This window comes from Psammomys obesus, unplaced genomic scaffold (genome assembly GCF_907164565.1).
Source record: "Psammomys obesus unplaced genomic scaffold, mPsaObe1.curated_primary_1811, whole genome shotgun sequence".
In the NCBI taxonomy this organism is placed as follows: domain Eukaryota; kingdom Metazoa; phylum Chordata; class Mammalia; order Rodentia; family Muridae; genus Psammomys; species Psammomys obesus.
Genome location: NW_026591086.1, coordinates 18787133 through 18802856, shown reverse-complemented (window position 1 = coordinate 18802856; position 15724 = coordinate 18787133).

Below are 15724 nucleotides of genomic sequence, written 5' to 3'. Positions count from 1 at the left end.
TGAAACCTGCCACAGAGGGCCTCTGAAAGCTTCTGCAGTATAGACTGTCAAAGCAGATGCTGAGCCTGATGGCCAACTGATGGGCAGAGTGAATGGAATTTTATGTAATAAGTGGGAAATAGTAAGAGCTGGAGGGAACGGGAACTCCACAAGCAGAGCAACAGAACAAGATAATTTGAACACAGGGAACTTCCCAGAGACTCCTACTCCAACCAAGGACTATTTGTGGAGATGACCTGGAACCTCTGCACAGGTGTAGCCCATGGCAGTTCAGTGTCCAAGTGGGTTACATAGTAATGGGAAGAGGGACTGCCTCTGACATAATCTGATTGGCCTGCTCTTTGATCACTTCCCCCTGGGGGGGAGCAGCCTTACCAGGCCACAGTAGAGGACAATGCAGCCACTTTTGATGAGAACTGATAGACTAAGATCAGAAAGAAGGAGAGGAGGACCTCCCCTATCAGTGGACTTGGGGAGTGGCATGCATGCAGAAAGGGGAGGGAGGGTGGGATTGGCAGGGGAGGAGGGAGGGGCTTATGGGGGGATACAAAATGAATAAAGTGTAATTAATAAAAAATAAATAAAAGATTTAAAAAAAAATAAAAAAAAATAAAATTACTTAAATAAATGAATAAATTGGGGCTCAAAGTCTTTTTCATGGAGATTTTAATAAGTTATTGTGTTAAACATTATTCACTTTAAAGTTAACATAGAATATTATTGTTATTAATGTTATTATTGAGTATTATATTGCTTTTTAGCTTTTCTAACACATTAAATCATGATTATTAAATTCATTTGAAAATGCCTATGGCTTTGAAGTATCTATACAGTGAAAACATAGTCCAAACAGAATTCCACTTTCAACATTGTTAATCCTTTAAAGAAATTGTCTGAAAATCACAGTCCAATTTTACTAAAAGAAGTTAGTTTTCATCTTTTTTTTTTTTTTTTCATTTTAGCAACCAAATGTCAGGAGCTTCACAAAAACTCCAACAAGAGGGCCAGCTAACCAGAGTCCGGAGTGGCTTGCTGACACCAAATACCAAATACTAACCAAATACCATGAATGAACTGAACCTAGTCCTCCTGCAAAGGTGTAGCAGATGGATAGGTTAGGCTTCATGAGGGTCTTCTAGTAAGGGAAGTGGAGACTGTACTGGACACAAACTCACTTGCCAGATTTTTGATCACTTTCCCCTGGTGGGACTGCCTTATCAGGCCACAGGGGATGAGCCATGCTTAGTTCTTTTACAATTTGATGAGCTGGGGTGGATGGGAAAGGGATCTCCCCTTCTCTGAGGAAAAAGGGAGGAAGGGAGAGACTAGGATGGAAAGAAGGAGTGCCTACAACAAAGGTGTAAAGTGAATAAAATAAATAAATGAGAAAAAAGAAAAAATAACTCTTTCCTAAAATATTCATGAAATACAAGAGAGAAAAAATTCTTTTCTAAGTCATTTTTAGTACTAATTTCCCCTTCCCTTTTCGGGTTTCCTCCCTCCCAACCTTACCATGTATCTCTCCTGTTCTTTTAAGCTCATGAATTCTTTTTTCTGTGTCATTACACATACACACATATATATTTAATTCATACATAAAAAGACATATATGTACATACTGCTTGTTCTGGATAACATTGCTTGTATGTATGCTTCAAGGAGCGCTAAATATTTGGTATTGTATAATGAATTTATGTGCTTTCCCTTGAGGATGATTATTTCCCCTACTCCCAGCATTTATTATTTGCTTATAGTTCTTTTATATTTTCATATATAAAAATTTGTTTGTCTTACTAAGTTAACTGAATTATGCAAAACTGACATAACACTTTTAATAGAAAGCCTAGGTTCCCTTTTGTGAGTTATTATTTTTCTTGACAAAAGAATTTAGAAACTACTACAGAGGGCCTTTGAAAGACTCTAACCAGCAAGGTATCAAAGCAGATGCTGAGACTCATAGCCAAACTTTGGGCAGAGTTCAGGGAATCTTATGAAAGAAGAGGGAGATAGAAAGAACTGGATGGGACAGGAGCTCCACAAGGAGAGCAACAGAACCAATATATCTGGGCACAGGTATTTTCTGAGACTAATACTCCAACCAAGGACCATGCATGGAGTTATCCTAGAACCCCTTCACAGATATAAACCATGGCAGCTCAGTCTCCAAGTAGGTACCCTAGTAAAGGGAACGGGGACTGTCTCTGACATGAACACAGTGGCTAGCTCTTTGATCACTTCCCCCTGAGAGGGAAGCAGCCTTACCAGACCACAGAGGAAGACAATGCAGCCAGTCATGATGAGACCTGATAGCCTATGTTCAGAGGGAAGGGGAGAAGGACCTTCTCTGTCAGTGGACTTGGGGAAGGGCATGGGTGGAGATGTAGGAAGGAGGGTGGGATTGGGAGGGAATGAGAGAGGGGGCTACAGCAGGGATACAAAGTGAATAAACTGTAATTAAAAGATCATCTTGAGTGAGGTATCCCAGGAGCAGAAAGACACACATTGTATATACTTACTTATATAGTCCTATGAGATAGGATAAATATACTAAAATATGTGCACCTAAAGAAGATAAACAAGAAAGACGACCCGGGGTAAGATGATCAATCCTCACTTAGAAAGATAGATGGGATTGACAGGGGAAGTAGGAGAAGCAAAAAAAAAAAAAAAAAAAAAAAAAAAAAAAAAAAAAGACAGGAGTCTACCACAGAGGTCCTCTGAAAGATTACCTAACAGCTTATCAAAGCAGATGCTAAGACTCATAACCAAATCTTTGGTAGAGTGTAGGGAATCATATGATAAAAGGGGGAGTTAGTATGAATGGGAGAGGACAGGAGCTCCACAAGGACAAAAATATATCTGGGCATGGGGGTCCTCTATCAGACTGTTTCTCCAACAAAGGACCATATATGGATATAACCTACATATAACCATGTATGGATATAACCTGCTCAGAAGTAGCCCATGGTAGCTCAGTATCCAAGTGGGTATCCTAGTAAGGGGAAGAGGAACTATTTCTGACATGAACTTAATGACTGGCTTCTTTACCTGCCCCCTCTCCGAGGGAGGAACAGTCTTGCTAGGCCACAGAGGAGGACATTGCAACCAGTCCTGAAGATACCTGATATGCTAGGGTCAGATGGAAGGGGAGGAGGACCTCCACTATCAATGAACCTGGAAAGGGACAGGGAGGAGATGAAGAAAGGAGGGTGGAAATGGGAGGGAGTGAGGAAGGGCGCTATGGCTGGGATACAAAGTAAATAATCTGTAATTATTATTAAAAAAATAAAAATTAAAAAAAGAAAAAAGTAAAAAAAATAATCAAAAAAAATTTAGAAACAGACTTAGAAGGAACCTCAAGAATTATTTTATTAGAGTTTGGATAAGGAATCAGACAGTAAGCAAACAGGCTGTAAATGTTGGCAAGTTTTAGTGGATGGGAGATGGATACTAGGAAATGAGACAGCTGTATATTTTGAACTAGGGTACAAGATATCAGGCAGGGTCCACAAGAATGTACATAGATACCATGATCTATAGAAAAAGACTGAGAATGTCAGAGCAAAATCATGCTTAGGATTTTTGCCCTGATGAAGAGAAAAAAAGAAAACAGAGGAGACATGTTTTTGAGTTAGAATTCAGAAAAGCTGGCAGATTTGGTGTTGAAATTCTCTAAGATATTGTAGCCTGCATAAGAGGAAAGTCTTCTGGGAGCTATGAGTGCATTATTACATTAATGGATACACTCCAGTTATACTTTCTTCCTGGAGTTTTAGTTCATATACATGTCTAAAAATTAAACATTTACTTTTTTTATTTTTCAGTTGTCAAGGCCAGCTGATGGTCTGGTCCATTACCCAGGGTTTACTTGTTTATAGTTTCTATAATTTTTCCTTTGCTTATTGTGAATTTGCTTGGGTAAGTCAGGTTATGCTGACCATGTGGCCTCAGTTGGAAGCAGTAGGGGTTTTTCATTCTGTTTTGACCTTACTTTGGAAAATGCACACTGGTTAGAGTACAATATCTAGATCTTCGTAACCTCTCTGATCAAGAAAACAGATGATCTACCAGAATGGTAAAGCTTTTTAAGAGGAATCACCTTACCTTCTGGGTTCTGACCCAGACTGGTTGGAGAGAAAACTATTTGCTGTCATTTTAGTCCCTCTGTCTACAAGCTTCCAAAGCTATATTTGTTGAACCTCCAGGAAAAAGTTTTGATTGTCTGTGGTCTTAATATGTTTGCAACATTTTGAAAAAAAAAAAACAGACAAAACAAAACACTTTTAAGAAAGTTTTAATGAGACATATATTTTAGGTTCTGTAAGCCAATTCTTATAAATACTACCAAAGACAAAACAAAAAGTTAAGAGAATTCATTGATTTTAATCAAGATATGGTACTAATGGATTATTAAACCTTGACTTTAGAAAACTTTATTATACTTTAATAAACCTACTTTAGAAAACTTTATTATACTTTATTATGCTTTAATAATCCATCATGCTAAGATTCACCTTCTGTGGAACTGTAGCTTATAATGGCATTTGAGACTTATTTAAACTATTTTTTTTTGCTTTATTCTCACATTTCTTCTGAAAAATTTCAACCATTAGGTTGAGATAAAATATTATATATAAATACTTCAAAAACAGTATCTTCCTGTTTCCAGCCTTCTGACATTTCTCCTAAGTTCGCTCTCATTTTAGTTCCTTTATACTATTACAAATTATATTAATAATAACAAAGAAATTTACAACCTTATTAAAAAATAATTGAATACAAATTCCATACATAGCATATTATAAAGTAATTGAAAATTTTCCACATGTATTGTTAGCCTATAACGCTTTTCTTTTATACAAGTTTTCAGGTAAAAATCATATAAACTATGAGGGATCTAAAACTTCCTATTTTCTCTCTGCAACAATAGTTTGGAACACAAATAAATTTGTTCCTCAGTTAAAGTGAAGATAGTAAATGGTTGAATTGGTTCTTGAGGGCCAAAATCTGAGTGAGAAATAATTTGGTGTTCAAGTTTTGGCAGGAGACTATTCAATGATGCCTGGCTGGACCCAGAACTTTGTTCTCATCACAACTTGCAGAGGTTTGTCCAGACAAGTTTTATCATTTGCTGGGTTTTGATCTGAGGGTGAAGACTGTAAAGACACCCCCCCAAAAAAATCACAGTTTTTTTTTTCTTAACTTAGCATGCTATCAGAGGGGACACATAATTTTGAGAAATTATAATATGATAAATTTATATATTCCTTTAGTTTTATGAAATCACTGGGCATGATATCTGGCACTCATGATCAAGGCAGATTAAGCCAATAAAGATGTGTGTTCATCCATTTCTAACTCGAGATCATCTTTGGCTAGGCTTGGAGATGAACAGCTGCTGTACCTGCCTTCAATTAGGGTGTGCTTGCAAGTGGTTGCAGACAACCTGAGGAACTTGAAAACAAAATGAGTGTCCTCCTTTATACAAGCAGACAATACTGTGATTGATATGTTCCTTCAGGGGCCATTTTTCCCCCCTCATCTTCAGTATTTATTATACCAGAGTTGAGTTCACAAGTCTGAGAAAAAAAAAAAAAAAACCTCAGGTATTAGTTTGCAAGTTTTTAGGTTAAACAAAATATGGACAATTATGCATCTTTATGATCCAAAAATATTAGGACATCTGCTTTCATTTTGTCTTTCCCTGAGAAAGTCTGATGATTCTCCTATCTCCGTTTTCATTGCCAGTCATGACGGGAGGAGATGCATTACTTATTCAACAGACTTGCTTTGAATTTGTGACCTTCAGGAATTATTCCTGGATTTTTTCTGATTAGTTTTATACTTTTTGTACTGGACCAGCCACCAATTAAAACATGCAGCTAATACTGCACTACCAATATCAGGAAATTAAGATAGTCACTATCGATTGTGTAGTTCAGGATCGGTCCCAGATCCTTATGGCTTGAACCAATTTCCTTAGTTATTTTCATTAGATATTTACTCAAATTCACAACTTCCCAGTCCATATATTGTCCAAAAAGTAAACAAAGATAAAGATGAAAGTACAATGATTCTAAGGAAAAAATTCCCAGTTCAATTCATGCTGCTCGATTCTGAAAAGACATGTTATAATTTATTATATCTGGAAGAGGCAGTTGTAGATTTTCAAAGCGAACGTGGATAGTGAGGCTTAATCCCTGCTAATCAATGTAGCTTATGGGGCTTGACTCTGGCTGATCAAGTGAATTAGTCCTAGCTGACTAAGTTTCAGAATTGTGAGGACAGCATGCTATACTAATTCCCAATCAGCTTTTGACCTTTGATTCTGACCAACCAAAGCAAGTGGAAAATTGACCAGTTCATGTAATGCCAAGTTCCAGGAAAATGTGGATCTTAAGCCTTGTTGCCCAGAAAATTAGTCTCTACTAAGTAATATAACTTCTCATTAGCTCTTTTCACAGGTCTCAAATATGTTGTCAGCAACAAAAGGGTGTTGGGCTAAATATCACTTATTATTAGCCCTATAATTATGATAGTGGTATTATTTAACACACCATCACAATCAGTAAGACACAGACACCTGCGATATTTTATACTCGTATTATAACACTTTGGGCTGGGCAAAAAATTTCACCTACCTTATCTAAAATAACCTCCCAGCCCAAATCTCATGTCATCTACCTTAACCATTCCAATCTGGGCTACCTTCCTAATTCATAATCTCAAAAACGCTTGCTTGTATTTTTCATCTTGGTGTTTCTTTTCACACCATTCTTAGAGTATTTTCTCTCAGCCTATGTAGTTCCTTCTCCATGTTAGCCCATGTAGTTTCTTCTCCATGTTAGCTCATCAAGATCTCCTTCTTTCTCCTCTCTTCCTGTCTGTCTCTTCCCATGCTTTTCCTGTCCCCAAAGCCCAGGGAGCCTTAGCCACTCCCTCCTTCAGCCCTGCCTACATACAAGCCTGTTAATCAACAAATCAAGAATAATGTCTTAGACAGATTTACACAACAAAGATTGGGCAGTAACCAGATCTTGAGGACCAGTAATTAGCAACAAATTACAGGCATCAGACCAACTCCCAGCACAGACCTTTTCTTATGAGTAGTGTAAATTATTCCCTCAAGCCTAGAAGAAGTAAGAAAAGACAAAAACAAACTAAACACACACACACACACAAAAAAACAAACAAAAATAAGTTCACCCTCTTCGATCATTACATATTTATACTTCTGTTTTCTGTGTCACATATTCCCTAGAGTATTAGATCACCTAGTGTGTGTATAGAAGGCATAATTACATGTCTTACCAATGAAAGGGAATACTGCCTTACCATGATGAAGGAACAATGAAAAATGTCACAAGGATCTTGACTTTTAGCTGGTAAAGCAAGAGTTTATTAAAAACTAGGAGGTGCAGCAGAGCAAACCAGGATGAAGGGGTGGTATTATTGACTTTGAAGCAAAAGTGGAAACTAGATAGACAAGCTTTTGATAATGGCTTATGATAATACCAGACCTGTGAGCCCCTATGAGCATGGGGCATTCAAGGTCTTCAATAATAAACTTACTAAAAAGAGTTAATCTTGATCTAAATTCTTAATATTGTGTGGAACTTTCACATCCTTAGAAAATCTACTGCCTAAGGACCTATTCTATGTCCAAGTATATATCTTCTGGATCCTTTTCATTTTACATCAAGTTTTTAGAACTGATTGAAATGGAATAATCATCTTTCTTTTCCATTTTTTTATGAGAATCATATAGTGAAAGATTAAGAATAGTATCAGGAAATTCACAGAAAGACTTAGAATTTCTTCATTGCTAATAGAGTTTCCTAGAAACTGTTTTCTGTTTTTGTTGTTTCTTAACTGAACTAAAGAAAGTAAAATTTAAATTAAGGCATGATTTACACTTCTATAAATCTACGTAGAGATATATCTCTGCATAGATTTATAGAAGTGTAATGAACTCTGATACTATATTCATAATTAGTAACTATTATAAATGCTACATAAAAATTATACTGTGATAAGGGCCTCTTAAATAGAGGGTTATTTGAGAATGCTCTGAGCAGCAAGTATTTCAACAGTAACCTCAAAACTCCGTGTGAATTATTTAACAAGTATGAAGTGAAGAGAAGGAAAAAGAAAAAGAAAGAAAACGAAGAGAAAATATCAAGTGGAAAGAGAATTTTAACAACTCCCAGTACACAAAGAAGCTTTGCACCATATCCTATGCCAATATTCTATGTAAATGTTTGTTGATAAGTTAGAGAACTTAAGGCTAAATTATATTTGGATCAATTGCTTTAAAATTTTAAACTGTAATGGTTTGTGTTGTGAAAAACAAATGCACCTAATGGGTGATGCCCATGACTATTGAAAAACATCTACCAAATGTCATAAAACTATTAAAAGAATATTTTCTAAGGTTCATTACTCATACAGTCATTTTTAAGTTATTAGACATTTTTATGTCTTTTACTGCCCTTCTTTTGAATATTCATGTACTTACATAAAAATACAGTAAGTTTATAAATAAATATTAGTCAGAAAGCCATGTCATTTTAGTAGCTGAATATAATTTAAAGTTAAATATTTAAATGTAATTTTTATTTTCATTTTTTTACATATGTGAGTGTTGTGCTTAATTGTCTGTAAATCATGTGCATACCAGCTCTGCAGAAAGTCCAGAGAAGGCGTGGAATCCTTTGGAACTAGAGTGAGAGTGGTTATAGACCACCATGGGAGTGCTGGAAACTTAACCTGAGTCCTCTGAGAAAGGAGCCACTTAACCACTGAGCCATCGCTCCAGCTCCGAGCACTACATTTTCATACCTTAACTTTTTTATATAAAACAATTTATGCAAAGTACAGTTTCGTTATCCATGGATTATCATATTTCATGACACATCATTATTTGGCACAGTGCCCTTTGCTGTAAAGATTTATATATGTTTTTCACATGTTAAGTTCACCAAGAATATTCTCAAAATATGCTTTAATACTTTAATTATACACTATAATAAACTTCATCTGTATGTTGATATGTGATTGTACTTTAGTATAAGTACTTGGAAATAGTTAAATTAAAACGTGTGAATGATATAAAAAATTTCAATCTAAGGTTTCTTCTATACTACAAATTTTCACAGTGAAGGAGACATAAAATTGATTAAGCAATAACTATGCACTTTACAAATTTTATTATAGCACAGACATGCCTGGATTTAGTAACTCTCAGGAGTTAACACTGTCAAAATGATTGCCTGAACAACATGTATTATATACTACAACCATGCAAGATAAAAGCTATTAAAATCTTGAGAATGGATACAAACTTATCTGCCAATAATACTGTTGATAATGAAAAGGGAAAATGTGAATGGATTCTATTAAACCATAGATTTTCTCAGTGGTGACTAGATACATGGCAATAAAAATTATGTTTTGTTGAAATACCTGAAGAAAATATTTTTTTCCATAAATAAAATAAAATAAATTGGGAGACAAATTAGAAACTGAAAGTACAAAGCTTTCTAATTCATAACCACATTTCTCTTTTCCTTTTATTTTTCCATTAAACATTTTGGTTATAGGAAGTTTCTTAAATTTTTGATTGCCTTATAATGAGTCCAGTGTCCATTTCCTAGCTGACTGTAGTTAAGATAACCAAAACACATGCTCACTCTCAATAATTTTCTTTGAAAATTATAATTTTGAAAGTATTAAATGTCTAAAATACATCAGTGATAATTTTTTTTTTTTGTGTGGTGCTTTCTCAGAAAACTAGGAATAGTGCTACCTCAAGATCTAGCTACGCCACTCCTAGGTATATGTCCAAAAATGTTCAAGTACAAAACAAAGACATTTGCTCAAACATGTTTGTAGCAGCGTTGTTCATAAGAGCCAGAATTTAGAAACAACCCAGATGTCCCTCAGTTGAGGAATGGGTACAGAAATTGTGATACATTTTCACAATGGAATACTACTCAGCAATTACAAACAAAGAAATCATGAACTCTGCAGGCAAATGGTGAGAACTAGAAAAAAATCATCCTGAGTGAGGTATCTCAGCAACAGAAAGACACACATGGTATATGCTCACTTAAAAGTGGATATTAGACATACAATATAGGATAAACATGCTAAAATCTATACTCCTGAAGAAGCTAAGCAAGAAGAACAACCTGGGGTAAGATGATTAATCCTCATTAGAAAGGCAATCAGGATAGACATAGGAAGAGAGAGAAAACAGGGGAACAGGACAGGAGCCACCACAAAGTGCTTCTGAAAGACTCTACCCAGCAGGGTATCAAAGCAAATGCTGAGACTCACAGCCAAACTTTAGGCAGTGATAACAATTTTACATAGTTGACAATTTTATTTATATATCCTGTATATTGGTACCAATGGTTTTGAAAATATTTATATTTATAAAACTAATAAAATTTTTCTTTCAGTTACTGCTTTTTAAATTTTATGTTTTATCAGGAAATAATTTTGTCAATTATAAACATACGACTGAATGGTACCTTGACAAGCTGAGCACACATCAATGGTATTCTCACCATAGTCTACCTTCCTGTACCTTAGGAAAGTGGAATGTTTTTATAAAATGAACAATAACAACAAAAAAACTGTTTTGTCTTGGTCACTGTTCTATTGCTGTGAAGAGACACCATAACCAAGGCAACTCCTTGGTGGCTTGTTTACAGTTTCTAAGGTTTAGTCAAGTGCCATCATGACAGGGAGCACCATGAATGATGCTAGAGCAGTAGCTAACAGCTACAGCCTAATTCACAGGCCTAGAGACAAAGAGAGAGAAATGGAAGAGAAACAGTGGGCCAGATGTGTGCTTTTGAAAACCTCAAACTCACACTCAGTGTCACACTTTCTCCACTATACCTCTTACCTCTTCTCATCCTATCAAAGTTCTACTCCCTTATGTGAACCTATGGAGACCAGTCTTATTCACACCACTACATGTCTCCAGTTTCTCTTCCATTCTTTACAAGAAAGTGCTCTGTGGCCACTCTAACCATAGTCCTGGAAGGTCCAGGTGGCTACTACGTGTGTTATTTCTCTGGCGGAAAAATGGCAGACCTGTGTGATTGCATTATAGTGACAATTGAGCATGTATAGAAAAATACAATAGTTTTGCTTCCATGACAAGCCTCATGACAATTTCAAAATCAAATCTGGGAAGGTATGCAAACAGGATATGCTTAACAAATCCATAAGAGGGAGACCCTAAGAAGATGAGGTGGTGACTAGTGTGAGCACAATCTTTGAAGAACCCATATATTACTGCAAGACAAGAGAGCAGCTATGAAGGATTCTGAAGGCCATGAAGTCATAATCATATCCATGTGGCCAAGATGGTAAGCTTGGAGTTTTATCATTTAATGTTTTTTCTCTAAATTTTTATTTTATTTATTTTATTATTTTTACAATCTGTTCAGTATATATCCAGGGTGAAGCCCTTCCCTCAACTACTCCTAGACCTACCCTGCCTCCCTCTTCTACCCTATCCCCTTACCATAGTCTACTGAAAGGGTGAGTTCCTCTCCTCTGTCATCTGCCCATAGTTTATCTAGTCCCATCAGAACTTCCTGGATCATTTTCCTCTGTGTGCTGGTAAGGCTTCATCCACCGCTAGTGGTAAGTGCTCAAAGAGCAGGCCAATGAGTTCATGACAGAGGCAGCCCCTACTTGAGGAAACAGGATAAGAGCCTACTATATAGGGTCCTCTGAAAGGCTCTACCCTACGGATGATTGAAGCATATGCTGAGACTCACTGCTCAACAGTGCAGGCAGTCTTATGGAAAAAGTGGGAGGCAAGGTTGGATAGAATGACATGGAGGTGACAGAAGCCCCACACGGAGACCAAAAAAGCTAAAAAACAACAACAACAACAACAAAAAAAACAAAAACAAAACAAACAAACAAACAAAAACAAACAAACCATATTTAATGTTTATATGCAAGAGTGTTTATCTTAGTGGAAAACTATGACTGCTTTTGTCCTAGTTCTCATTTTTTAAATTATTTGGTTTTCACTGTCTTGCCATAACAGAAACACCTCGTTAGTTTTTGTTAGTATTTACTGAAAGCAGGAAATAATGTGTCAGTACTTTCCACTGATCTTTCCAGCATCTCCTAGAACAAGTTCAGGCTTTGAGATTTTTGACATGGAATAGGTGTATTTTGCACTGTGAAACATACACGGACTGTTTAGGAAAGGTGATAACCCTAAAGTTTGGATAACTTGTTCTCAAAGTTTTATTTGTTAGAATAATCATCCCCCGTGCTCTGGTTCTGGATCATTAAGCATCATTGTGCATCCTTAAGAGTAAAGTTTCAATAAAAGATGTTAAGTAAAGTACTTATTAAAAATGGAAGGTATTAATGGATGAACATTGATTCTGTGGGAGCATATTAGGGAAAAGGGGCCTAACAAATCCCTAGTCTGTTGTTTCTGGCCTTTGACTCCTTTTAAGCAAGTGCTGTCAATTAAAAGACATCTTTTAAAACATCCGTCTTGTGATCAAATTAAAGCCTATTTCTTTATACAATATAGGGATCTGATATTTTGTTATTACAACACAAAGCAGACTGAAAAATTTCACTAATAGATAGTTTATTTACTTGATCCTTACATGGATCACAAATAAGAAATGAGAATACAAACTCCCTTTCCTTGTAGAGTAGACTTAGAAATACAAAGTTGTGAGAAGCTGCCAATAATGTAAAACAACGCAGTTAACAGGTGTGTAACTGTAAAAGCTGTAACAGAAACTGATTTCTTCAAATTCTTTTGAAGTGCTTTCTTAGATAATGGAAGCATGCCCTGAAATCCCATTGCTTACATATTAACTTAAATAAAATATGCATCATCATGTTATAATGGTTAATTAATTAATTCTCTACTTTTTTCAGTAATTGACAGGGATTAATATTCTTATATTAGCATAAAGACAATGCTTAATTTCAAAAGATAATTAAAGAACCAGTCATATTGATAGACTCTAAAGTAATTCAAAAGCTTATAAAAGATATTATCAAGATGTAGAGAAGTTGAAAAATAGTGTTATCCTTGAACTTGACATTATTTGTTATAATAATTTAGGACTTACCTTCAATACTCTTTGAAATATTCAAAGTAATTTATACTAATTATATCAGTCATGGGTTGTAAGTTTCTAATGAATCAGACTCCCCATTCATGTTCTTTTGATACTTGTTCTTTTTTATAACTATGGGAGTTTTCTAGCATTTTCCTCTTAAAATAGATTTTTTTTTAAAAAATTGAAATTATAATTACATCAACCTTCCTTCTTTTCACTAGCCTCAAACACTCCCATAAACCCACCCATCAACCCAGTTTTCCTTAAAACGTATAGATTCCTTTTTTTAAAAAAAAAATATATATATACATATATATACATATATGCATATATATATGCATAAGTATAACCTGATACTGTTATTTTGTATGGATTTGTCTTCAGTGCTGACAACATGTTATTGCATAAATAACTGGTGTATTCTTCCCTGAGTAATACTATTTCTCCTTCTTTCAACATTTATGAAATCATGTCTTGTGGTGTTCTTTTTGTTCAGGTTATATTGAGGCAGCCATGTTGGAGAATTCATTAGTGTAATTTCTAATGTTTTTAGAAGACACACCTCAAAGAAAACTTTCTGTTCCTCCTGATGGTGTTGTAAACCTTCTGCCCCTATACTGCAATAATCTCTGAGCCTTAGTTGAAAGACTAGTGTTGTACATTTATAAGTTAGGAACTCTTTCTTTTTTCATAAGATTTGTGTCTATGTGTATGTGAATAGATGAATTCTATATGTTTGCAGCTGTCCATGGAAACCGGAAGATATTGTTGGAATTGTTTTTTAATTTTTTATTAATTACACTTTATTCATTTTGTATCCCCCCATAAGCCCCTCCCTCCTCCCCTCCCGATCCCACCCTCCCTCCCCTTTCTGCATGCATGCCACTCCCCAAGTCCACTGATAGGGAGGTTCTCCTCTCCTTTCTGATCTTTTTTTTTTATGATATTACAGCTTTTTTTTATTAATTACACTTTATTCATTTTGTATCCCCCCATAAGCCCCTCCATCCTTTCCTCAAACAAACTAAGCAAAAGAGAGAACTCTAACTAAAATGTTCAATCCCCATCCTGAAAGGCAAAGAGGATGGACATCAGAGGAATTTTTTGATGCTATAACTTCTCTCTGGAGGAGGATTGCCTGATGGTCACCAGGAAGAGCCAGCCATGGTTAGAGCCTGCAGAGCCTTTATTCTGTCTGCCTTGCTACACAGCCAGCAGGGGTCAGCTGCATGCTGGCTCCTAGCCAAGCCTAGCTCCTCCTTCTCCTGCAGCTCCAGAGTCATCTAGGTCTGAGGGTCTCCAGGAAGAGTCAGGTTAGAGCCTCCCCAGCCTTTCTCCTGACCACCTGGGACACAGCCAATAGAGGAACTGAGAGACCAAAAGATTAAAAACCAGCAGCTATTATTCATATTTAAGGCCTGAACTAGCTGGGTGGAGAAGTCCTGGAATGCCCTGAGGGGAAGAACTGCCTTACTGCATTCTTTCCCCACCCACTAGAGATACAGTTGCTAGAAAACTGACCTATACCCCCAGGGAGGGACACCAGATCATTAATGGTCTGGAGACCTTCCTATAGCCAGTCAATTCAAAATGTAGCATTTTGACCAATAGAGGCTTGCCAGGCAGGAATCGCCCCTGCCTTGGGCATGCTGGGAGGGACCAGAATCTATATATCACCCAACTAAGCTGAGCATGGGGCTCTTGGCTCAAACCGCTTAGTCGGTGTGTGTGTTGGGGGTCCAACATGCAGCTTGTAATGATTTATAATAAAAAGAACCTCATGTATTTACAGTGGAGTGTATTCATTCCTGGTCTTTTGGGGTTTGTGAGCTGGGCAGAACAGAATGTCAAGGCCTGCAGTTCCCCCGGAACACTCAGCCAAGCAGAAGTGAGCAGTCTGCTATTCCCTGAGTCCCACTATCAAGCCCAACGCTCTGCTTGCCTCCTTGAGAAGTACTGTCAGCAACAGGAACAACTAGCCAACACCAGGCAATCAACAAGAGGCAGGCCAAAATGGCATTACCAAAACCCAACTATCCTATTAATGCAAGCCATGGACACCTGACACAGCTGAAGCAAAAGAAGATGACCTTAAATCTAACCTTGTTAAGATGGTAGAGGACTTAAAAGAGGATATGAAAAATCCCTTAAAGAAATCAGGAAAATTCAATCAAACAGGAAGTGAATGAATCCCTTAATGAAACACAGGAAAATACAATTAAACAAGTGAAGAAACTGCATATACAAGCATCACCAACAGAATGCAAGAGAATAGAAAAAAAGAGAAGATGTCTAGCTCCAAGGCCAAGAAAATATTTTCAACAAAATTATAGAGGAAAATTCCCCGAACATAAATAAAGAGATGCCTTTAAACATACAAGAAGCTTACAGAATACCAAATAGAGGACATTATCCTGACATACAATAATCAAAACACTAAATGTACAGAACAAAGAAAGAATGCTAAAAGCTTCAAAAAAGCTAAGTCACTTTCTTCTGGTGTCCATCCTCTTTGCCTTTCAGGATGGGGATTGAACATTTTAGTTAGGGTCCTCTCTTTTGCTTAGTTTGTTTAGATGTACAGATTTTAG